Raw genomic sequence first — 24,214 nt, 5'->3', positions numbered from 1 at the left:
ATTTAGCTCGAACGAAGGAATTACTACAACATCACGATTTAACACAAATACTAGAAGAAGTTAAAAACAATGGAAAGGAGACCTTGATAACGGTGCATCATGACATAGACAAAATAAAAAAAGTTCTAAAGTGGGTAAAAAAGGATGGAGAACACAAATGGTGGGAAATACTTTTCGGATGGTCGCCCACTGCTATAGGTATTCTTAATACCTTATGTCACCCTATTGTTGTTCTCCTAATTCTAGTTTTTATTAGTATTGCTTTATCTGCAATACTGTATGTTTTAAATTGGCGAATGATAAAACAAATAAGGCACTTGAGGTATGACTATCAGCACCGACAACAAATTGAAACAGGCAGAAATCTTATAAAGGACCTGGAGAAGAATGGGATAATATAAAGAACATTAGTATAGGGTTTAGTATAGAGTAAAAGAATTTACTAACTTTTTAGAAAAGGGGGGACTGAGACAAGGGATTAAGGAATGTTAGTAGTTGAATGATTAATAGTAGTTAGAAGATTGAATCAGTAGGTAGGGGCTTGATACTTTGTTCCTCACAAGGCCGGCTCAGCCTGATAAGGCCGACTTAGCTATGGTGTAAATTAACTGAGGCGCCTCACAAGGACAGCTCCTGATAAAGACTAAAAACTTGTCTCAAGAAGCCAGCTAAAACTGACCCTGCAGTATGGACAAAAGTAAGAAGACAACTGAGCCTGCGCAAGAACAAAAGGTTACTAGCGGTGACGAAGAGGAACTATCAGCCTTCATCCCCACGACCCCCGACGACCACCACTAGGAGGCAATGCGCAAGCGCAGATGGGAGGGGTCTATGGAAATGACTTCTTAGAACTCATTTTAATACAAAGCGGGGACAGGTCATGCATATGTATAGCCGTATTACAAAACTTTATGAATATGTAATATTTTACTGTATATATTTATGGTGAGTGCCGCACTGGCGCGCGCACGATTTTGGTGCGATACTCCCCCGTGCCGCCCAGCGCTGAATAAACATACCTACTTTACAATCTCATAGATTGTGGAGTCCAGTTTCCGCAAGTCACCGCTCGTCAGGAGCTCTCTCCTGCGGCTCGGGGGACGAGAGGCTAAGACACCCTCTCTCTCCCGGCGCTTTTGTCGTCGCCGTTTTGCCGCTTTAGAATAGGTCCCCCGGCACGATCCTCCGCGCCGGAGCCCTTCGCCTCGGTGGCTTCGCCGAAAGGGCGGGTGCAGTGGCTTTCAAACTGCCGCCGTCCCTCCTGTCCCCGCCCACGCTGAGTCAGAGCTGCCGCTCGTCAGGAGCTCCCTCCTCCGGCTCGGGGGACGGGTGCTGTTGTCTTCACGGTTTTGCCTCTTTAGAAAGGCTCCCCGGCGCGATCCTCCGCGCCGGAGCCCTTCGCCGCGGTGGCTTCGCCGAAAGGGCGGGTGCACTGGCTTTCAAACTGCCGCCGTCCCTCCTGTCCCCGCCCACGCTGAGTCAGAGCTGCCGCTCGTCAGGAGCTCTCTCCTCCGGCTCGGGGGACGAGAGGCTAACGCACCCTCTCTCTCCCGGCGCTTTTGTCGTCGCGGTTTAGCCGCTTTAGGAAGGGTTCCACGGCGCGGTCCTCCGCTCCGGAGCCCTTCGCCGCGGTGGCTTCGCCGAAAGGGCGGGTGCACTGGATTTCAAACTGCTGCCGTCCCTCCTGTTCTCGCCCACGCTGAGTCAGAGCTGCCGCTCGTCAGGAGCTCCCTCCTGCGGCTCGGGGGTCGGGTGCTGTTGTCTTCACGGTTTTGCCGCTTTAGGAAGGGACCCCCGGCGCGATCCTCCGCTCCGGAGCCCTTCGCCTCGGTGGCTTCGCCGAAAGGGCGGGTGCAGTGGCTTTCAAACTGCCGCCGTCCCTCCTGTCCCCGCCCAGGCTGAGTCAGAGCTGCCGCTCGTCAGGAGCTCTCTCCTCCGGCTCGGGGGACGAGAGGCTAACGCACCCTCTCTCTCCCGGCGCTTTTGTCGTCGCGGTTTTGCCGCTTTAGAATAGGTCCCCCGGCGCTATCCTCCGCTCCGGAGCCCTTCGCCTCGGTGGCTTCGCCGAAAGGGCGGGTGCACTGGCTTTTAAAATGCCGCGGTCTCTCCTGTACTCGCCCACGCTGAGTCAGAGCTGCCGCTCGTCAGGAGCTCCCTCCTCCGGCTCGGGGGACGAGGGGCTAGGACACCCTCTCTCTGCCTGCGTTTTTGCCTTCGCGGTTTTTGCTTTCACAGTTCTGCCGCTTTAGGAAGGGTCCCCCGGCGCGATCCTCCGCTCCGGAGCCCTTCGCCTCGGTGGCTTCGCCAAAAGGGCGGGTGCACTGGATTTCAAACTGCCGCCGTCCCTCCTGTCCCCGCCCACGCTGAGTCAGAGCTGCCGCTCGTCAGGAGCTCTCTCCTCCGGCTCGAGGGACGAGAGGCTAAGGCACCCTCTCTCTCCCAGCGCTTTTGTCGTCGCCGTTGTGCCGCTTTAGAATACGTCCCCCGGCGCTATCCTCCGCTCCGGAGCCCGTCGCCGTGGTGGCTTCGCCGAAAGGGCGGGTGCAGTGGCTTTTAAACTGCCGCCGTCCCTCCTGTCCCCGCCCACGCTGAGTCAGAGATTCCGCTCGTCAGGAGCTCCCTCCTCCGGCTCGGGGGACGGGGGGCTGGGGCACCCTCTCTCTCCTGGCGCTTTTGTCGTCGCGGTTTTGCCGCTTTAGGAAGGGTCCCCCGGCGCGATCCTCCGCTCCGGAGCCCGTCGCCGTGGTGGCTTCGCCGAAAGGGCGGGTGCACTGGCTTTCAAACTGCCGCCGTCCCTCCTGTCCCCGCCCACGCTGAGTCAGAGCTGCCGCTCGTCAGGACCTCCCTCCTCCGGCTCGGGGGACGGGGGGCTGGGGCACCCTCTCTCTCCCGGCGCTTTTGTCTTCACAGTTTTGCCGCGTTAGGAAGGGTCCCCCGGCGCGATCCTCCGCTCCGGAGCCCTTCGCCTCGGTGGCTTCGCCGAAAGGGCGGGTGCACTGGCTTTCAAACTGCCGCCGTCCCTCCTGTCCCCGCCCAAGCTGAGTCAGAGCTACCGCTCGTCAGAAGCTCCCTCCTCCGGCTCGGGGGACGGGTGCTGTTGCCTTCACGGTTTTGCCTCTTTAGAAAGGCTCCCCGGCGCGATCCTCCGCGCCGGAGCCCTTCGCCTCGGTGGCTTCGCCGAAAGGGCGGGTGCACTGGCTTTCAAACTGCTGCCGTCCCTCCTGTCCCCGCCCACGCTGAGTCAGAGCTGCCGCTCGTCAGGAGCTCTCTCCTCCGGCTCGAGGGACGAGAGGCTAAGGCACCCTCTCTCTCCCAGCGCTTTTGTCGTCGCCGTTGTGCCGCTTTAGAATACGTCCCCCGGCGCTATCCTCCGCTCCGGAGCCCGTCGCCGTGGTGGCTTCGCCGAAAGGGCGGGTGCACTGGCTTTTAAACTGCCGCCGTCCCTCCTGTCCCCGCCCACGCTGAGTCAGAGATTCCGCTCGTCAGGAGCTCCCTCCTCCGGCTCGGGGGACGGGGGGCTGGGGCACCCTCTCTCTCCTGGCGCTTTTGTCTTCACAGTTTTGCCGCGTTAGGAAGGGTCCCCCGGCGCGATCCTCCGCTCCGGAGCCCTTCGCCACGGTGGCTTCGCCGAAAGGGCGGGTGCAGTGGCTTTCAAACTGCCGCCGTCCCTCCTGTCCCCGCCCACGCTGAGTCAGAGCTGCCGCTCGTCAGGAGCTCCCTCCTCCAGCTCGGGGGACGAGGGGCTAGGGCACCCTCTCTCTGCCTGCGTTTTTGCCTTCGCGGTTTTTGCTTTCACAGTTCTGCCGCTTTATGAAGGGTCCCGCGGCGCGATCCTCCGCTCCGGAGCCCTTCGCCGCGGTGGCTTCGCCGAAAGGGCGGGTGCACTGGCTTTCAAACTGCCGCCGTCCCTCCTGTCCTCGCCCACGCTGAGTCAGAGCTGACACTCGTCAGGAGCTCTCTCCTGCGGCTCGGGGGACGAGAGGCTAAGGCACCCTCTCTCTCCCGGCGCTTTTGTCGTCGCGGTTTTGCCGCTTTAGAATAGGTCTCCCGGCGCTATCCTCCGCTCCGGAGCCCTTCGCCTCGGTGGCTTCGCCGAAAGGGCGGGTGCACTGGCTTTTAAACTGCCGCTGTCCCTCCTGTCACCGCCCACGCTGAGTCAGAGCTGCCGCTCGTCAGGAGCTCTCTCCTCCGGCTGGGGGGACGAGGGGATATGACACCCTCTCTCTGCCTTCGTTTTTGCCTTCGCGGTTTTTACTTTCACGGTTTTGCCGCTTTAGGAAGGGTCCCCCGGCGCGATCCTCCGCTCCAGAGCCCTTCGCCTCGGTGGCTTCGCCGAAAGGGCGGGTGCTCTGGCTTTGAAAATACCGCCGTCCCTCCTGTCCCTGCCCACGCTGAGTCAGAGCTGCCGCTCGTCAGGAGCTCTCTCCTGCGGCTCGGGGGACGAGAGGGTAAGGCACCCTCTCTCTCCCGGCGCTTTTGTCGTCGCGGTTTTGCCGCTTTAGAATAGGTCCCCCGGCGCTATCCTCCGCTCCGGAGCCCTTCGCCGCGGTGGCTTCGCCGAAAGGGCGGGTGCACTGGCTTTCAAACTGCCGCCGTCCCTCCTGTCCCCGCCCACGCTGAGTGAGAGCTGCCGCTCGTCAGGAGCTCTCTCCTCCGGCTCGGGGGACGGGGGGCTGGGGCACCCTCTCTCTCCTGGCGCTTTTGTCGTCGCGGTTTTGCCGCTTTAGGAAGGGTCCCCCGGCGCGATCCTCCGCTCCGGAGCCCTTCGCCGCGGTGGCTTCGCCGAAAAGGCGGGTGCACTGGCTTTCAAACTGCCGCCGTCCCTCCTGTCCTCGCCCACGCTGAGTCAGAGCTGACACTCGTCAGGAGCTCCCTCCTCCGGCTCGGGGGACGAGGGGCTACGACACACTCTCTCTGCCTGCGTTTTTGCCTTCGCGGTTTTTGCTTTCACGGTTTTGCCGCTTTAGGAAGGGTCCCCCGGCGCGATCCTCCGCTCCGGAGCCCTTCGCCGCGGTGGCTTCGCCGAAAGTGCGGGTGCACTGGCTTTCAAACTGCCGCCGTCCCTCCTGTCCTCGCCCACGCTGAGTCAGAGCTGACACTCGTCAGGAGCTCCCTCCTCCGGCTCGGGGGACGGGGGGCTGGGGCACCCTCTCTCTCCCGGCGCTTTTGCCTTCACAGTTTTGCCGCTTTAGGAAGGGTCCCCCGGCGCGATCCTCCGCTCCAGAGCCCGTCGCCGTGGTGGCTTCGCCGAAAGGGCGGGTGCACTGGCTTTTAAACTGCCGCCGTCCCTCCTGTCCCCGCCCACGCTGAGTCAGAGCTGCCGCTCGTCAGGAGCTCTCTCCTCCGGCTCGGGGGACGGGGGGCTGGGGCACCCTCTCTCTCCTGGCGCTTTTGTCGTCGCGGTTTTGGCGCTTTAGAATAGGTCCCCCGGCGCTATCCTTCGCCGCGGTGGCTTCGCCGAAAGGGCGGGTGCACTGGCTTTTAAACTGCCGCCGTCCCTCCTGTCCCCGCCCACGCTGAGTCAGAGCTGACGCTCGTCAGGAGCTCCCTCCCCCGGCTGGGGGGACGAGGGGTTAGGGCACCCTCTCTCTGCCTGCCTTTCTGCTTTCGAGGTTTTTGCTTTCACGGTTTTGCCGCTTTAGGAAGGGTCCCCCGGCGCGACCCTCCTCCCCGGAGCCCGTCGCCGTGGTGGCTTCATCGGAAGGGCGGGTGCACTGGCTTTTAAACTGCCGCCGTCCCTCCTGTCCTCGCCCAGGCTGACTCAGAGCTGCCGCTCGTCAGGAGCTCCCTCCTCCGGCTCGGGGGACGAGAGGCTAAGGCACCCTCTCTCTCCCGGCGCTTTTGCCTTCACGGTTTTGCCGCTTTAATATAGGTCCCCCGGCGCTATCCTCCGCTCCGGAGCCCTTCGCCGCGGTGGCTTCGCCGAAAGGGCGGGTGCACTGGGTTTTAAAGTGCCGCCGTCCCTCCTGTCCCCGCCCACGCTGAGTCAGAGCTGCCGCTCGACTGGAGCTACCTTCTCCGGCTCGGCGGACGGAGGGCTGGGGCACCCTCTCTCTCCCGGCGCTTTTGCCTTCACGGTTTTGCCGCTTTAGGAAAGGTCCCGCAGCGCGATCCTCCGCTCCGGAGCCCGTCGCCGTGGTGGCTTCGCCAAAAGGGCGGGTGCACTGGCTTTCAAACTGCCGCCGTCCCTCCTGTCCCCGCCCACGCTGAGTCAGAGCTGCCGCTCGTCAGGAGCTCTCTCCTCCGGCTCGAGGGACGAGAGGCTAAGGCACCCTCTCTCTCCCGGCGCTTTTGTCGTCGCCGTTGTGCCGCTTTAGAATAGGTCCCCCGGCGCTATCCTCCGCTCCGGAGCCCGTCGCCGTGGTGGCTTCGCCGAAAGGGCGGGTGCACTGGCTTTTAAACTGCCGCCGTCCCTCCTGTCCCCGCCCACGCTGAGTCAGAGATTCCGCTCGTCAGGAGCTCCCTCCTCCGGCTCGGGGGACGGGGGGCTGGGGCACCCTCTCTCTCCTGGCGCTTTTGTCTTCACAGTTTGGCCGCGTTAGGAAGGGTCCCCCGGCGCGATCCTCCGCTCCGGAGCCCTTCGCCACGGTGGCTTCGCCGAAAGGGCGGGTGCACTGGCTTTCAAACTGCCGCCGTCCCTCCTGTCCTCGCCCACGCTGAGTCAGAGCTGACACTCGTCAGGAGCTCTCTCCTGCGGCTCGGGGGACGAGAGGCTAACGCACCCTCTCTCTCCCGGCGCTTTTGTCGTCGCGGTTTTGCCGCTTTAGAATAGGTCTCCCGGCGCTATCCTCCGCTCCGGAGCCCTTCGCCTCGGTGGCTTCGCCGAAAGGGCGGGTGCACTGGCTTTTAAACTGCCGCTGTCCCTCCTGTCACCGCCCACGCTGAGTCAGAGCTGCCGCTCGTCAGGAGCTCTCTCCTCCGGCTGGGGGGACGAGGGGATATGACACCCTCTCTCTGCCTTCGTTTTTGCCTTCGCGGTTTTTACTTTCACGGTTTTGCCGCTTTAGGAAGGGTCCCCCGGCGCGATCCTCCGCTCCAGAGCCCTTCGCCTCGGTGGCTTCGCCGAAAGGGCGGGTGCTCTGGCTTTGAAAATACCGCCGTCCCTCCTGTCCCTGCCCACGCTGAGTCAGAGCTGCCGCTCGTCAGGAGCTCTCTCCTCCGGCTCGGGGGACGAGAGGGTAAGGCACCCTCTCTCTCCCGGCGCTTTTGTCGTCGCGGTTTTGCCGCTTTAGAATAGGTCCCCCGGCGCTATCCTCCGCTCCGGAGCCCTTCGCCGCGGTGGCTTCGCCGAAAGGGCGGGTGCACTGGCTTTCAAACTGCCGCCGTCCCTCCTGTCCTCGCCCACGCTGAGTCAGAGCTGACACTCGTCAGGAGCTCCCTCCTCCGGCTCGGGGGACGGGGGGCTGGGGCACCCTCTCTCTCCCGGCGCTTTTGCCTTCACAGTTTTGCCGCTTTAGGAAGGGTCCCCCGGCGCGATCCTCCGCTCCAGAGCCCGTCGCCGTGGTGGCTTCGCCGAAAGGGCGGGTGCACTGGCTTTTAAACTGCCGCCGTCCCTCCTGTCCCCGCCCACGTTGAGTCAGAGCTGACGCTCGTCAGGAGCTCTCTCCTCCGGCTCGGGGGACGGGGGGCTGGGGCACCCTCTCTCTCCTGGCGCTTTTGTCGTCGCGGTTTTGGCGCTTTAGAATAGGTCCCCCGGCGCTATCCTTCGCCGCGGTGGCTTCGCCGAAAGGGCGGGTGCACTGGCTTTTAAACTGCCGCCGTCCCTCCTGTCCCCGCCCACGCTGAGTCAGAGCTGACGCTCGTCAGGAGCTCCCTCCCCCGGCTGGGGGGACGAGGGGTTAGGGCACCCTCTCTCTGCCTGCCTTTCTGCTTTCGAGGTTTTTGCTTTCACGGTTTTGCCGCTTTAGGAAGGGTCCCCCGGCGCGACCCTCCTCCCCGGAGCCCGTCGCCGTGGTGGCTTCGTCGGAAGGGCGGGTGCACTGGCTTTTAAACTGCCGCCGTCCCTCCTGTCCTCGCCCAGGCTGACTCAGAGCTGCCGCTCGTCAGGAGCTCCCTCCTCCGGCTCGGGGGACGAGAGGCTAAGGCACCCTCTCTCTCCCGGCGCTTTTGCCTTCACGGTTTTGCCGCTTTAATATAGGTCCCCCGGCGCTATCCTCCGCTCCGGAGCCCTTCGCCGCGGTGGCTTCGCCGAAAGGGCGGGTGCACTGGGTTTTAAAGTGCCGCCGTCCCTCCTGTCCCCACCCACGCTGAGTCAGAGCTGCCGCTCGACTGGAGCTACCTTCTCCGGCTCGGCGGACGGAGGGCTGGGGCACCCTCTCTCTCCCGGCGCTTTTGCCTTCACGGTTTTGCCGCTTTAGGAAAGGTCCCGCAGCGCGATCCTCCGCTCCGGAGCCCGTCGCCGTGGTGGCTTCGCCAAAAGGGCGGGTGCACTGGCTTTCAAACTGCCGCCGTCCCTCCTGTCCCCGCCCACGCTGAGTCAGAGCTGCCGCTCGTCAGGAGCTCTCTCCTCCGGCTCGAGGGACGAGAGGCTAAGGCACCCTCTCTCTCCCGGCGCTTTTGTCGTCGCCGTTGTGCCGCTTTAATATAGGTCCCCCGGCGCTATCCTCCGCTCCGGAGCCCTTCGCCGCGGTGGCTTCGCCGAAAGGGCGGGTGCACTGGGTTTTAAAGTGCCGCCGTCCCTCCTGTCCCCACCCACGCTGAGTCAGAGCTGCCGCTCGACTGGAGCTACCTTCTCCGGCTCGGCGGACGGAGGGCTGGGGCACCCTCTCTCTCCCGGCGCTTTTGCCTTCACGGTTTTGCCGCTTTAGGAAAGGTCCCGCAGCGCGATCCTCCGCTCCGGAGCCCGTCGCCGTGGTGGCTTCGCCAAAAGGGCGGGTGCACTGGCTTTCAAACTGCCGCCGTCCCTCCTGTCCCCGCCCACGCTGAGTGAGAGCTGCCGCTCGTCAGGAGCTCTCTCCTCCGGCTCGGGGGACGGGGGGCTAGGACACCCTCTCTCTGCCTGCGTTTTTGCCTTCGCGGTTTTTGCTTTCACAGTTCTGCCGCTTTAGGAAGGGTCCCCCGGCGCGATCCTCCGCTCCGGAGCCCTTCGCCGCGGTGGCTTCGCCGAAAGGGCGGGTGCACTGGCTTTCAAACTGCCGCCGTCCCTCCTGTCCCCGCCCACGCTGAGTCAGAGCTGCCGCTCGTCAGAAGCTCCCTCCTCCGGCTCGGGGGACGGGTGCTGTTGCCTTCACGGTTTTGCCTCTTTAGAAAGGCTCCCCGGCGCGATCCTCCGCGCCGGAGCCCTTCGCCTCGGTGGCTTCGCCGAAAGGGCGGGTGCACTGGCTTTCAAACTGCTGCCGTTCCTCCTGTTCTCGCCCACGCTGAGTCAGAGCTGCCGCACTTCAGGAGCTCCCTCCTCCGGCTCGGGGGACGAGAGGCTAAGGCACCCTCTCTCTCCCGGCGCTTTTGTCGTCGCGGTTTTGCCGCTTTAGAATAGGTCCCCCGGCGCTATCCTCCGCTCCGGAGCCCTTCGCCGCGGTGGCTTCGCCGAAAGGGCGGGTGCACTGGCTTTCAAACTGCCGCCGTCCCTCCTGTCCCCGCCCACGCTGAGTGAGAGCTGCCGCTCGTCAGGAGCTCTCTCCTCCGGCTCGGGGGACGGGGGGCTGGGGCACCCTCTCTCTCCTGGCGCTTTTGTCGTCGCGGTTTTGCCGCTTTAGGAAGGGTCCCCCGGCGCGATCCTCCGCTCCGGAGCCCTTCGCCGCGGTGGCTTCGCCGAAAAGGCGGGTGCACTGGCTTTCCAACTGCCGCCGTCCCTCCTGTCCCCGCCCACGCTGAGTCAGAGCTGCCGCTCGTCAGGAGCTCCCTCCTCCGGCTCGGGGGACGAGGGGCTACGACACACTCTCTCTGCCTGCGTTTTTGCCTTCGCGGTTTTTGCTTTCACGGTTTTGCCGCTTTAGGAAGGGTCCCCCGGCGCGATCCTCCGCTCCGGAGCCCTTCGCCGCGGTGGCTTCGCCGAAAGGGCGGGTGCACTGGCTTTCAAACTGCCGCCGTCCCTCCTGTCCTCGCCCACGCTGAGTCAGAGCTGCCGCTCGTCAGGAGCTCTCTCCTCCGGCTCGGGGGACGGGGGGCTGGGGCACCCTCTCTCTCCTGGCGCTTTTGTCGTCGCGGTTTTGGCGCTTTAGAATAGGTCCCCCGGCGCTATCCTTCGCCGCGGTGGCTTCGCCGAAAGGGCGGGTGCACTGGCTTTTAAACTGCCGCCGTCCCTCCTGTCCCCGCCCACGCTGAGTCAGAGCTGACGCTCGTCAGGAGCTCCCTCCCCCGGCTGGGGGGACGAGGGGTTAGGGCACCCTCTCTCTGCCTGCCTTTCTGCTTTCGAGGTTTTTGCTTTCACGGTTTTGCCGCTTTAGGAAGGGTCCCCCGGCGCGACCCTCCTCCCCGGAGCCCGTCGCCGTGGTGGCTTCGTCGGAAGGGCGGGTGCACTGGCTTTTAAACTGCCGCCGTCCCTCCTGTCCCCGCCCACGCTGAGTCAGAGCTGCCGCTCGTCAGGAGCTCTCTCCTCCGGCTCGGGGTACGAGAGGCTAAGGCACCCTCTCTCTCCCGGCGCTTTTGTCGTCGCGGTTTTGCCGCTTTAGAATAGGTTCCCCGGCGCTATCCTCCGCTCCGGAGCCCTTCGCCTCGGTGGCTTCGCCGAAAGGGCGGGTGCACTGGCTTTCAAACTGCCGCCGTCCCTCCTGTTCTCGCCCACGCTGAGTCAGAGCTGCCGCTCGTCAGGAGTTCCCTCCTCCGGCTCGGGGGACGGGTGCTGTTGTCTTCACGGTTTTGCCTCTTTAGAAAGGCTCCCCGGCGCGATCCTCCGCGCCGGAGCCCTTCGCCACGGTGGCTTCGCCGAAAGGGCGGGTGCACTGGCTTTCAAACTGCCGCCGTCCCTCCTGTCCTCGCCCACGCTGAGTCAGAGCTGACACTCGTCAGGAGCTCTCTCCTGCGGCTCGGGGGACGAGAGGCTAAGGCACCCTCTCTCTCCCGGCGCTTTTGTCGTCGCGGTTTTGCCGCTTTAGAATAGGTCTCCCGGCGCTATCCTCCGCTCCGGAGCCCTTCGCCTCGGTGGCTTCGCCGAAAGGGCGGGTGCACTGGCTTTTAAACTGCCGCCGTCCCTCCTGTCACCGCCCACGCTGAGTCAGAGCTGCCGCTCGTCAGGAGCTCTCTCCTCCGGCTGGGGGGACGAGGGGATATGACACCCTCTCTCTGCCTTCGTTTTTACCTTCGCGGTTTTTACTTTCACGGTTTTGCCGCTTTAGGAAGGGTCCCCCGGCGCGATCCTCCGCTCCAGAGCCCTTCGCCTCGGTGGCTTCGCCGAAAGGGCGGGTGCTCTGGCTTTGAAAATACCGCCGTCCCTCCTGTCCCTGCCCACGCTGAGTCAGAGCTGCCGCTCGTCAGGAGCTCTCTCCTGCGGCTCGGGGGACGAGAGGGTAAGGCACCCTCTCTCTCCCGGCGCTTTTGTCGTCGCGGTTTTGCCGCTTTAGAATAGGTCCCCCGGCGCTATCCTCCGCTCCGGAGCCCTTCGCCGCGGTGGCTTCGCCGAAAGGGCGGGTGCACTGGCTTTCAAACTGCCGCCGTCCCTCCTGTCCCCGCCCACGCTGAGTGAGAGCTGCCGCTCGTCAGGAGCTCTCTCCTCCGGCTCGGGGGACGGGGGGCTGGGGCACCCTCTCTCTCCTGGCGCTTTTGTCGTCGCGGTTTTGCCGCTTTAGGAAGGGTCCCCCGGCGCGATCCTCCGCTGCGGAGCCCTTCGCCGTGGTGGCTTCGCCGAAAAGGCGGGTGCACTGGCTTTCCAACTGCCGCCGTCCCTCCTGTCCCCGCCCACGCTGAGTCAGAGCTGCCGCTCGTCAGGAGCTCCCTCCTCCGGCTCGGGGGACGAGGGGCTACGACACACTCTCTCTGCCTGCGTTTTTGCCTTCGCGGTTTTTGCTTTCACGGTTTTGCCGCTTTAGGAAGGGTCCCCCGGCGCGATCCTCCGCTCCGGAGCCCTTCGCCGCGGTGGCTTCGCCGAAAGGGCGGGTGCACTGGCTTTCAAACTGCCGCCGTCCCTCCTGTCCTCGCCCACGCTGAGTCAGAGCTGACACTCGTCAGGAGCTCCCTCCTCCGGCTCGGGGGACGGGGGGCTGGGGCACCCTCTCTCTCCCGGCGCTTTTGCCTTCACAGTTTTGCCGCTTTAGGAAGGGTCCCCCGGCGCGATCCTCCGCTCCAGAGCCCGTCGCCGTGGTGGCTTCGCCGAAAGGGCGGGTGCACTGGCTTTTAAACTGCCGCCGTCCCTCCTGTCCCCGCCCACGCTGAGTCAGAGCTGCCGCTCGTCAGGAGCTCTCTCCTCCGGCTCGGGGGACGGGGGGCTGGGGCACCCTCTCTCTCCTGGCGCTTTTGTCGTCGCGGTTTTGGCGCTTTAGAATAGGTCCCCCGGCGCTATCCTTCGCCGCGGTGGCTTCGCCGAAAGGGCGGGTGCACTGGCTTTTAAACTGCCGCCGTCCCTCCTGTCCCCGCCCACGCTGAGTCAGAGCTGACGCTCGTCAGGAGCTCCCTCCCCCGGCTGGGGGGACGAGGGGTTAGGGCACCCTCTCTCTGCCTGCCTTTCTGCTTTCGAGGTTTTTGCTTTCACGGTTTTGCCGCTTTAGGAAGGGTCCCCCGGCGCGACCCTCCTCCCCGGAGCCCGTCGCCGTGGTGGCTTAGTCGGAAGGGCGGGTGCACTGGCTTTTAAATTGCCGCCGTCCCTCCTGTCCTCGCCCAGGCTGACTCAGAGCTGCCGCTCGTCAGGAGCTCCCTCCTCCGGCTCGGGGGACGAGAGGCTAAGGCACCCTCTCTCTCCCGGCGCTTTTGCCTTCACGGTTTTGCCGCTTTAATATAGGTCCCCCGGCGCTATCCTCCGCTCCGGAGCCCTTCGCCGCGGTGGCTTCGCCGAAAGGGCGGGTGCACTGGGTTTTAAAGTGCCGCCGTCCCTCCTGTCCCCACCCACGCTGAGTCAGAGCTGCTGCTCGACTGGAGCTACCTTCTCCGGCTCGGCGGACGGAGGGCTGGGGCACCCTCTCTCTCCCGGCGCTTTTGCCTTCACGGTTTTGCCGCTTTAGGAAAGGTCCCGCAGCGCGATCCTCCGCTCCGGAGCCCGTCGCCGTGGTGGCTTCGCCAAAAGGGCGGGTGCACTGGCTTTCAAACTGCCGCCGTCCCTCCTGTCCCCGCCCACGCTGAGTCAGAGCTGCCGCTCGTCAGGAGCTCTCTCCTCCGGCTCGAGGGACGAGAGGCTAAGGCACCCTCTCTCTCCCCGCGCTTTTGTCGTCGCGGTTTAGCCGCTTTAGAATAGGTCCCCCGGCGCTATCCTCCGCTCCGGAGCCCTTCGCCTCGGTGGCTTCGCCGAAAGGGCGGGTGCACTGGCTTTTAAACTGCCGCCGTCCCTCCTGTCCCCGCCCACGCTGAGTCAGAGCTGCCGCTCGTCAGGAGCTCTCTCCTCCGGCTCGGGGTACGAGAGGCTAAGGCACCCTCTCTCTCCCGGCGCTTTTGTCGTCGCGGTTTTGCCGCTTTAGAATAGGTTCCCCGGCGCTATCCTCCGCTCCGGAGCCCTTCGCCTCGGTGGCTTCGCCGAAAGGGCGGGTGCACTGGCTTTCAAACTGCCGCCGTCCCTCCTGTTCTCGCCCACGCTGAGTCAGAGCTGCCGCTCGTCAGGAGCTCCCTCCTCCGGCTCGGGGGACGAGGGGCTAGGACACCCTCTCTCTGCCTGCGTTTTTGCCTTCGCGGTTTTTGCTTTCACAGTTTTGCCGCTTTAGGAAGGGTCCCCCGGCGCGATCCTCCGCTCCGGAGCCCTTCGCCGCGGTGGCTTCGCCGAAAGGGCGGGTGCACTGGCTTTCAAACTGCCGCCGTCCCTCTTCTCCTCGCCCACGCTGAGTCAGAGCTGACACTGGACAGGAGCTCCCTCCTCCGGCTCGGGGGACGGATGCTTTTGCCTTCACAGTTTTGCCGCGTTAGGAAGGGTCCCCCGGCGCGATCCTCCGCTCCGGAGCCGTTCGCCTCGGTGGCTTCGCCGAAAGGGCGGGTGCAGTGGCTTTCAAACTGCCGCCGTCCCTCCTGTCCTCGCCCACGCTGAGTCAGAGCTGCCGCTGAGACAAGGGATTAAGGAATTTTAGTAGTTGAATGATTAATAGTAGTTAGAAGATTGAATAGTAGGTAGGGGCTTGATACTTTGTTCCTCACAAGGCCGGCTCAGCCTGATAAGGCCGACTTAGCTATGGTGTAAATTAACTGAGGCGCCTCACAAGGACAGCTCCTGATAAAGACTAAAAACTTGTCTCAAGAAGCCAGCTAAAACTGACCCTGCAGTATGGACAAAAGTAAGAAGACAACTGAGCCTGCGCAAGAACAAAAGGTTACTAGCGGTGACGAAGAGGAACTATCAGCCTTCATCCCCACGACCCCCGACGACCACCACTAGGAGGCAATGCGCAAGCGCAGATGGGAGGGGTCTATGGAAATGACTTCTTAGAACTCATTTTAATACAAAGCGGGGACAGGTCATGCATATGTATAGCCGTATTACAAAACTTTATGAATATGTAATATTTTACTGTATATATTTATGGTGAGTGCCGCACTGGCGCGCGCACGATTTTGGTGCGATACTCCCCCGTGCCGCCCAGCGCTGAATAAACATACCTACTTTACAATCTCATAGATTGTGGAGTCCAGTTTCCGCAAGTCACCGCTCGTCAGGAGCTCTCTCCTGCGGCTCGGGGGACGAGAGGCTAAGACACCCTCTCTCTCCCGGCGCTTTTGTCGTCGCCGTTGTGCCGCTTTAGAATAGGTCCCCCGGCGCTATCCTCCGCTCCGGAGCCCGTCGCCGTGGTGGCTTCGCCGAAAGGGCGGGTGCTCTGGCTTTTAAACTGCCGCCGTCCCTCCTGTCCCCGCCCACGCTGAGTCAGAGATTCCGCTCGTCAGGAGCTCCCTCCTCCGGCTCGGGGGACGGGGGGCTGGGGCACCCTCTCTCTCCCGGCGCTTTTGTCTTCACAGTTTTGCCGCGTTAGGAAGGGTCCCCCGGCACGATCCTCCGCGCCGGAGCCCTTCGCCTCGGTGGCTTCGCCGAAAGGGCGGGTGCAGTGGCTTTCAAACTGCCGCCGTCCCTCCTGTCCCCGCCCACGCTGAGTCAGAGCTGCCGCTCGTCAGGAGCTCTCTCCTCCGGCTCGGGGGACGAGAGGCTAACGCACCCTCTCTCCCCCGTGCCGCCCAGCGCTGAATAAACATACCTACTTTACAATCTCATAGATTGTGGAGTCCGGTTTCCGCAAGTCAGTTTTGGCGAGCCAGGCAGGAGACTCTCTGCTTCACCACGGGATCGGCTGGGGAGCGGACGCCCCTGGGCGCGCCCCGAGCATTTCCTCGGAGGGGACTCCGCTGCCAGCCGCTCACCGTGGGAGCAGACAAGAACCTCCTGAGTCCACGGAAAGGAAAGGTATGTTTTAGGAGAGGAGCCTGTAAGTCGTACGCATGGCTGGGGCTGCTGGTAAATCGCACAGAGACGTCTGGCGTGCAGCATAGTCCCCGTATGGTAGGAGGGTACCCTGCACGGTAATAGGGGGGATTCGCTGACCGATAGAGCGGCCGCTAGCGATCTTGGGAGTAGATCGAGTGGATCCGAGGTTTCTGCTGTATCCCAGTGTTGGGAGCCAGGACGGACCTGCTAATGACTGGTATATAAGAAGCAGGAGAAGGGTAAGCGGACCTCCTTGCAATTGCGATTGGGTCATCTTTAAGGTTGCAGCTGCTGGGTGGGTGTACAACTAGTCTGAGGAGTTGTACGTGGCATGGCCATAAATATTATCATCTGTTGCAACAATTTATTGTGTGACTGAGTGTCTGTGTTGTATGAGTGAGACGCAGCACAGCTGCGAAGCGAGTGTGGAGTCCTGATCCGCGGCTCTGTAATCTCTGCGAGGAGAGCGGCCGGAGACGAACGAAGTGAATGATAGGATCGAACCTTTGTCTTTTGTGTACGAAAACATCGTAGAATTTTGTGAAAAAGCAGTATTGTATATCTAGCAAGTTCTATGATAAGAAAACCTCCGATAAAGTCACTAAGACAGTGCAGGAAGGAAAACCAGTCCCAGCATCTTATTAAAGGTTAAAAGAAAAGATCAATAAAGGGAAGATACGAAATGGGTAACACTCAAAAGGGAGTCTTGAAGAAAAGCCCCTTGGGCTGTGTGCTTGCTCATTGGAGAGATATCGTTGGGATCGGAGGGACGGAAAATAGAAAAATTCTTATTAAATATTGTAATCAATGGTGGCCACTGTATAAATTGGAAAGTGAGGCTAAATGGCCACTTAATGGATCAATAGACTACAATACTCTCCTACAATTGATGCTATTTCTAAGGAGAGAAGGGAAGTGGGATGAAGTTTCATATGCAGATATGTTTTTCACCCTCCGAAACCATCCGGAGTGGCAAAGGGACTGTGGGCTGGCACCACCACAGGACCCTATGGTACTCGCACTTGAGCGAGAAAATAAAGAATTTAAAGGTAAACTGAAGCGGTGTTGCTCGGCATGCAGTATTGGACAGAGGTGTATGAAAGCAAACAAAATTCACCAGGTGCCGGAACCAGATCTAACTGACCTGTTTAAGCCTCCCCCTCGACCACAGGAACAGGATGCGGACTCGGACGAAACTTCCACCCCCCCGGACAGCCCTGTATCTTCCCGCACCAGAAAGAAAACTGCCCCAGTAGCCTTACAGGCACCTCTTCGAGAGGCGGTGGCGCCTGATGGCGGGACGATGCTAATCAAGGTACCTTTTTCCACTACTGATTTAGGGGAATGGAAAAGGGTTGCAAAAGATTATAGGAGCGATCCGATCGGTGTAGCTAAACATTTTCAGTTTATTGTGAAACAACATAACCCTGATTGGAAGGACATACAATTATTATTAGACTATATGACTGAAACAGAAAAGCAATTGATTTTAAAAACAGCAGGGAGTTTGGCTGATGAATACTATAGGACTACAGGAGGGGATGTTAAGGAATATTTCCCTCTACAAGATCCAAAATGGGATGCGAACAGATCTGCAGAAATGGTAAAACTACAGGGGTATCAGGAGTGGATTTCGAGAGGAATGGAAAAGGCTATACCCAAAACCATAAACTGGTCAGCTCTATATGCAATTAAGCAAGGTCCCTCCGAGTCCCCATCTGAATTCCTGGATCGACCGAGGGATGCAATGCGCCGTAACACACCGCTGGATCCTGGATCCGAGGTAGGAATACAACAACTAGTCTCTCTGTTTTTGGGTCAGTCCACAGGGGACATTAGGCGCAAGCTCCAGAAGCTACGTACTACAGAAAGTAGAAATTTGGAGGTGTTGCTAGATGAAGCATGGAGAGTATTTAGTAACAGAGAAGAAGCATACAAACAGGTACAAAGGAGAATAGTGGCAGTTGTAAGGAAAAAAGAGGAAAGGAGACCTAGGCAAGAACCGCCTCGCTTAGGAAAAAATCAATGTGCACGATGCAAAAAGTTTGGTCATTGGAAAGGAGAATGTCCGATGAATAGGGGAAGAGGACGAAGTTATCAGGCAAGGAAAGTGGTAGCTCATGTGAAAAAGGACTGACGGGAACCTGGGGAATCCACCCTAGCGGATCCACTGGTTATAATAAAGCTAGGGAAGGAACAACAAGAGGTAGAATTTTTAGTTGATACAGGGGCAACATACTCAGTTTTGAATCAAGCCTTGATGCCCCTGGAGAATGATTACATCATGATAAAGGGGGCAACTGGTCATAGTGAAAAGGCGTATTTTTGTAAACCTTTAAAATATAAACTGGGAAAACAATGGGGAATTCACAGATTTCTATATATGCCCGACTCTCCAAAGGCCCTATTGGGAAGAGACTTGCTAGAACAATTAGGTGCAAAAATTATATTCGAAAAAGGAGAAATTTCTCTGAAAATAAAAGATCAAGAATACATTCAAATCCTAAGTTTATTCTTAACCAGTCCTTCCATAAAAGGAGAAATTAGGGAGGAAGTCTTAAATCAGGTATACCCTGGGGTATGGGCTACCGATGTACCCGGAAGAGCAAAGAATGCATTACCTGTTGAAGTTAAACTTAAAAAGGGAAACCAACAACCAGTAAGGATTAAGCAATATCCCCTAAAGAGAGAAGATAGAGAAGGGATTCGGCCGATAATTGAAAAATTTTTACAATTCGGACTATTAAAAGAATGTGAGTCTAATTTTAACACACCCATATTACCAGTTCGTAAGCCTGACGGGTCGTATCGTGTAGTCCAGGATCTACGGGCCGTAAACAAGGTAACTGAGGATCTCTACCCCGTGGTGGCGAATCCATATACTCTGTTGACTACACTAACACCTGAATTAGCCTGGTTTACTGTTATAGACTTGAAAGATGCCTTCTTTTGCCTCCCTCTCCATGAAGCCAGCCAAAGATTGTTTGCATTCGAATGGGAAAACCCCAAAACCGGTCGCAAGACTCAACTCACCTGGACGGTGTTGCCACAAGGATTCAAAAATAGCCCTACCATTTTTGGCAATCAGCTTGCAAAGGACTTGGAATCATGGGAAATCCCGTCTGAAAAGGGAAAACTGCTACAATATGTGGATGATATCCTGATCGCCACCGAAACAGAGAACGATTGTATCACCTGGACGGTGAGTCTATTAAATTTCTTGGGGCTCCAAGGGTACCGGGTGTCTAAGAAGAAAGCCCAAGTAATACAGCGCAAAGGGATTTATTTAGGCTATGAAATCAGTGCTGGGGAAAGAACCTTGGGACAAGCCCGTAAAGAGGCAATCTGCCAAACCCAGAGACCTCGAACAGTGAAAGAGTTACGGACTTTCTTGGGAATGACTGGGTGGTGTCGGCTGTGGATTTATAATTATGGACTGCTTGTTAAACCATTATATGCCCTAATAACTACCAACCAGGGACACCTTGAATGGAACAACCAGGCCGTACGAGCCTTTGAGAAACTAAAGAAAGCCTTGATGTCAGCTCCAGCTTTGGGGCTCCCAGATGTGAGTAAGCCATTTCTCCTCTTTTCCCACGAAAAACAAGGGGTTGCACTGGGGATACTAGCACAGAATTTGGGTCCCGATCGACGAGCAGTTGCCTACTTTTCCAAACAGTTGGATACAACTGCGAAGGGCTGGCCTGGATGCTTGCGGGCAGTCGCAGCTGTAATACTAAACATACAAGAAGCCCAAAAATTCACCCTGGGTCAGAAAATGACTGTGCTGGTGTCCCATACAGTATCTGCAGTACTGGAAGCGAAGGGTGGACATTGGCTTTCTCAACAAAGATTTCTAAGATATCAGGCTATATTGGTAGAACAGGATGATGTAGAAATAACAGTCACTAACATTGCCAACCCAGCTTCCTTCCTAGAGGGAAACACAGGAGAACCAGTGCATCATGACTGCTTAGAGACCATTGAAGCAACATATGCAAGCCGACCAGATCTGAAAGACAGCCCCGTAGAAGACGGAGAGAACTGGTTCACAGACGGAAGCAGCTATGTCCTGAGTGGTAAAAGATACGCGGGATATGCTATTACCACTAGTCAGGAGATAATAGAATCAAAGCCTTTGCCCCTAAATACCTCGGCACAGAAAGCGGGGATAATTGCTCTAACCCGTGCCTTGGAATTGGCCCAAGGAAAAATTGTAAACATTTATACAGACTCAAGATATGCCTTCGGAGTTGTGCATGCACATGGAGCAATCTGGAAAGAGAGAGGGTTATTAAGCTCTCAAGGGAAGAATATTAAACACGCAGAGGAAATTTTGAGACTGTTGGAGGCAGTACAACTCCCTGAGAAAGTGGCAATTATACACATCAAGGCACACCAGAAAGTGAGCTCGGAATTGGAAAGGGGAAATGAGCTGGCGGACAGAGAGGCAAAACAGGCAGCCAAGGTAAAGGTAAAAATAGAAGGGGCCTTAGTCCCTGACGGGCGAATCTCCCTAGAAGGTAAGCCAGAATATACAAAAGAAGATCAGAAGCTTATTGCAGATCTAGAAGGGTCATATAATAGAGAGGGATGGGCTCTCACCCCACAAGGGAAACTAATTATTCCCTCCTATCTAACATGGTCTCTGATAAGGGAAGAACATAGAAAAAGGCATTGGGGGGCAGAGGCCCTATATAAACAACTAATCAAAGAAATCGTAGCTAGGAATTTATACACTACTGTAAGGCAAGTGACACAGCAGTGCGATCTCTGCCTCCAGACAAATCCCAAGAATACCCCCAAACCAGAAATGGGCCAAATTGGTAAAGGTAATGGGCCTGGGCAACAGTGGCAGATCGATTTTTCAGAACTCCCAAGAAAAGGGGGGTATCGATATTTATTGGTATTAACTGACACCTTTTCAGGTTGGCCAGAGGCATTCCCTACCAGGACAGCCAAGGCTCGGGAGGTAACTAGAACATTAATACAAGAAATAATACCACGTTTTGGGGTTCCAGCAACCATATCTTCTGACAGAGGACCACATTTCATCTCCAAAGTAGTACAACAAATTAGCCACCATTTGGGCATAGATTGGCAGCTTCATACCCCATATCGCCCTCAGTCGAGTGGCCAAGTAGAAAAAATGAACCACTTAATCAAACAGCAGATTGTGAAATTGGGACAGGAAACTAACTTGGCCTGGCCTCAGTCTCTTCCTTTGGCTCTTTTGCGCATACGAACTAGGCCAAGAGCAAAGGAAGGACTGAGCCCTTTTGAAATCTTGTACGGACGACCCTATAGAGTACAGAAAGGGATGTCCACGCAAGTCGGGGATGAAATCATGACCTCCTACATGGTTGCTTTGGGGAAACAACTCAGGAAGGTTGAGAAATATGTGGTTGGGACTCGAAGCAGGGGTTTGGATGGGCCTGTACATAATATACAACCTGGAGACTATGTGTATGTAAAGTCTCTTGCAGAGAAAACTTTGGAGCCGCAGTGGGAAGGACCATTCCAAGTACTCCTCACCTCCTTCACAGCAATCAAAATCAAAGAACAGAATGCCTGGATCCATCATACCAGAGTGAAGAAGGCACACAAATCTCCATGGAAGGTCACGCAAGCCCAACCGGGAAAATTATTTTTTTCACGGTCATAATTATGATTTGGGGGTGGGAAAGCACTACTAGCCAGGATAATACTAAGCAGTTTTGGTCTCAGGCTTATATCAAATATACCGGATCCATGGGGAAATTGTCTGATCTGAGAGGCTTAAACCTATCTACCGTGGTCATACATGGAAGCCAGGTATACTTGAGAGGGGAATGGGAATGGGGTAACACTACAGAAATTCATCAACTCCAGGGGACTGTAGGAGAAGAAATCAAAGTGGGATGCCGAATGACTAATGGGACTACTACCCATAAAAAGGCATCCCAGATTAGTAATCGGAACATCTGTCCTATAGATGATACCACAGAAGCCTGTCCTCCAAGTAACATAACGGCCTGTACCGGAAGGGAATTAGAATGTTGGCATAACTTCACACTAATAAGAACCACTGAGGTGGTTTGTCTCTGGGCCAGAGATAACATTGGACTCTCATTTAAATTTAGGATAAATGCTGTGACAAGGCCTGTTGTAACGGTCACAACGGTCGCGCCGGTCGCGCCGGTCACACCTCATGCACTCAAGCTCAAACCTAGAGTGTATGAAGTCGGGCCGTATGTAATAAGGAATACAGGACAACAACAAATGCTATTTAACCCGGATTGGTCCCTTAAACAAGTAAAATTGCAAATGCAGAACAATGTCTCAGAAATTCAACCGGCCTGTTCTCCTTTTTTGCAAACCTCTTACAAGGGGTGGACTACCTGGCTGCATAAAAGACGAATATCAAGAGACTTAACTGGTATTTTAGGTACAGGGTTAGGGGTCCTAAATAGCATTGATGCAGAGGTAATAATGAATAAATTGGCTGCCTCTACTACCGAGCTGACAAAATTACACCAGCCTTTACGATCTTCCCTATTGGCTCTGGGAACCCATCAGTGGCTACTGTCAAAAGTGTTACCTGATTGGGAAAGAATAAACAGAGGAGACCATGAGATAATCATGAATGCACTCGGTGGGCTCCAAAATAATGTTTCTCTAGCTCTCAGCTGTATTCAGGCACAATTGTGGATGCAATCAGTAACTGCTTCAGCCCTAAGAGAGGGTGAAGAGGGAATCTTCCCCACTGAAATTCGGAAAATAATTTGGGACAATGCAAATGACTTTGAAAAGAAACTTCAGTCTTGGTGGAACTTAGTGAATTTTACTTATGATCCTGCTACAAACACAGTCGAAGCTTTTGTATTAACTATTAGCAAAGCTACAGTATATATGATCCACCCTATTATAGCATTAGGACTGAATCACAACAAGACCCTACTTCACCCTTTTGAACATAGGGCATGGGCTCGAAAAACAGGGAATGAATGGCAAACTGTAGATTTAGAATCTTGCATTGTACGAGAACAAGGGTTCATTTGTGAAAAAAATGCTATCGATACTCAAGATATTTGTCTTGACACTGATCAGAAAGTTTGTCATTTTGAAATTCGCCCCAATGCTGACCTTAAAACCATATTAATATACACTGGCAAAGGTTGCGTATGTTTGAGAACTACTTGTAGTTTTATATCTGTAGGGGACATGAAGGTAGACACTAAAAATCACTCAAATTTTTGCATTTGCAATTTTACTAAAATCATTGGATGTGACTTTAATTATATAGCTCCAGTTATATCCCATCAGGTTCTTAGATCTAATTATACATTATTCCATGAATTGATACCTACATCCCTCGGGATGGATTTAGCTCGAACGAAGGAATTACTACAACATCACGATTTAACACAAATACTAGAAGAAGTTAAAAACAATGGAAAGGAGACCTTGATAACGGTGCATCATGACATAGACAAAATAAAAAAAGTTCTAAAGTGGGTAAAAAAGGATGGAGAACACAAATGGTGGGAAATACTTTTCGGATGGTCGCCCACTGCTACAGGTATTCTTAATACCTTATGTCACCCTATTGTTGTTCTCCTAATTCTAGTTTTTATTAGTATTGCTTTATCTGCAATACTGTATGTTTTAAATTGGCGAATGATAAAACAAATAAGGCACTTGAGGTATGACTATCAGCACCGACAACAAATTGAAACAGGCAGAAATCTTATAAAGGACCTGGAGAAGAATGGGATAATATAAAGAAAATTAGTATAGGGTTTAGTATAGAGTAAAAGAATTTACTAACTTTTTAGAAAAGGGGGGACTGAGACAAGGGATTAAGGAATGTTAGTAGTTGAATGATTAATAGTAGGTAGAAGATTGAATCAGTAGGTAGGGGCTTGATACTTTGTTCCTCACAAGGCCGGCTCAGCCTGATAAGGCCGACTTAGCTATGGTGTAAATTAACTGAGGCGCCTCACAAGGACAGCTCCTGATAAAGACTAAAAACTTGTCTCAAGAAGCCAGCTAAAACTGACCCTGCAGTATGGACAAAAGTAAGAAGACAACTGAGCCTGCGCAAGAACAAAAGGTTACTAGCGGTGACGAAGAGGAACTATCAGCCTTCATCCCCACGACCCCCGACGACCACCACTAGGAGGCAATGCGCAAGCGCAGATGGGAGGGGTCTATGGAAATGACTTCTTAGAACTCATTTTAATACAAAGCGGGGACAGGTCATGCATATGTATAGCCGTATTACAAAACTTTATGAATATGTAATATTTTACTGTATATATTTATGGTGAGTGCCGCACTGGCGCGCGCACGATTTTGGTGCGATACTCCCCCGTGCCGCCCAGCGCTGAATAAACATACCTACTTTACAATCTCATAGATTGTGGAGTCCAGTTTCCGCAAGTCACCGCTCGTCAGGAGCTCTCTCCTGCGGCTCGGGGGACGAGAGGCTAAGACACCCTCTCTCTCCCGGCGCTTTTGTCGTCGCCGTTTTGCCGCTTTAGAATAGGTCCCCCGGCACGATCCTCCGCGCCGGAGCCCTTCGCCTCGGTGGCTTCGCCGAAAGGGCGGGTGCAGTGGCTTTCAAACTGCCGCCGTCCCTCCTGTCCCCGCCCACGCTGAGTCAGAGCTGCCGCTCGTCAGGAGCTCCCTCCTCCGGCTAGGGGGACGGGTGCTGTTGTCTTCACGGTTTTGCCTCTTTAGAAAGGCTCCCCGGCG

Source organism: Calonectris borealis, chromosome W, assembly GCF_964195595.1.
Source record: "Calonectris borealis chromosome W, bCalBor7.hap1.2, whole genome shotgun sequence".
Lineage (NCBI taxonomy): Eukaryota > Metazoa > Chordata > Aves > Procellariiformes > Procellariidae > Calonectris > Calonectris borealis.
This window is presented reverse-complemented; position numbering follows the sequence as displayed.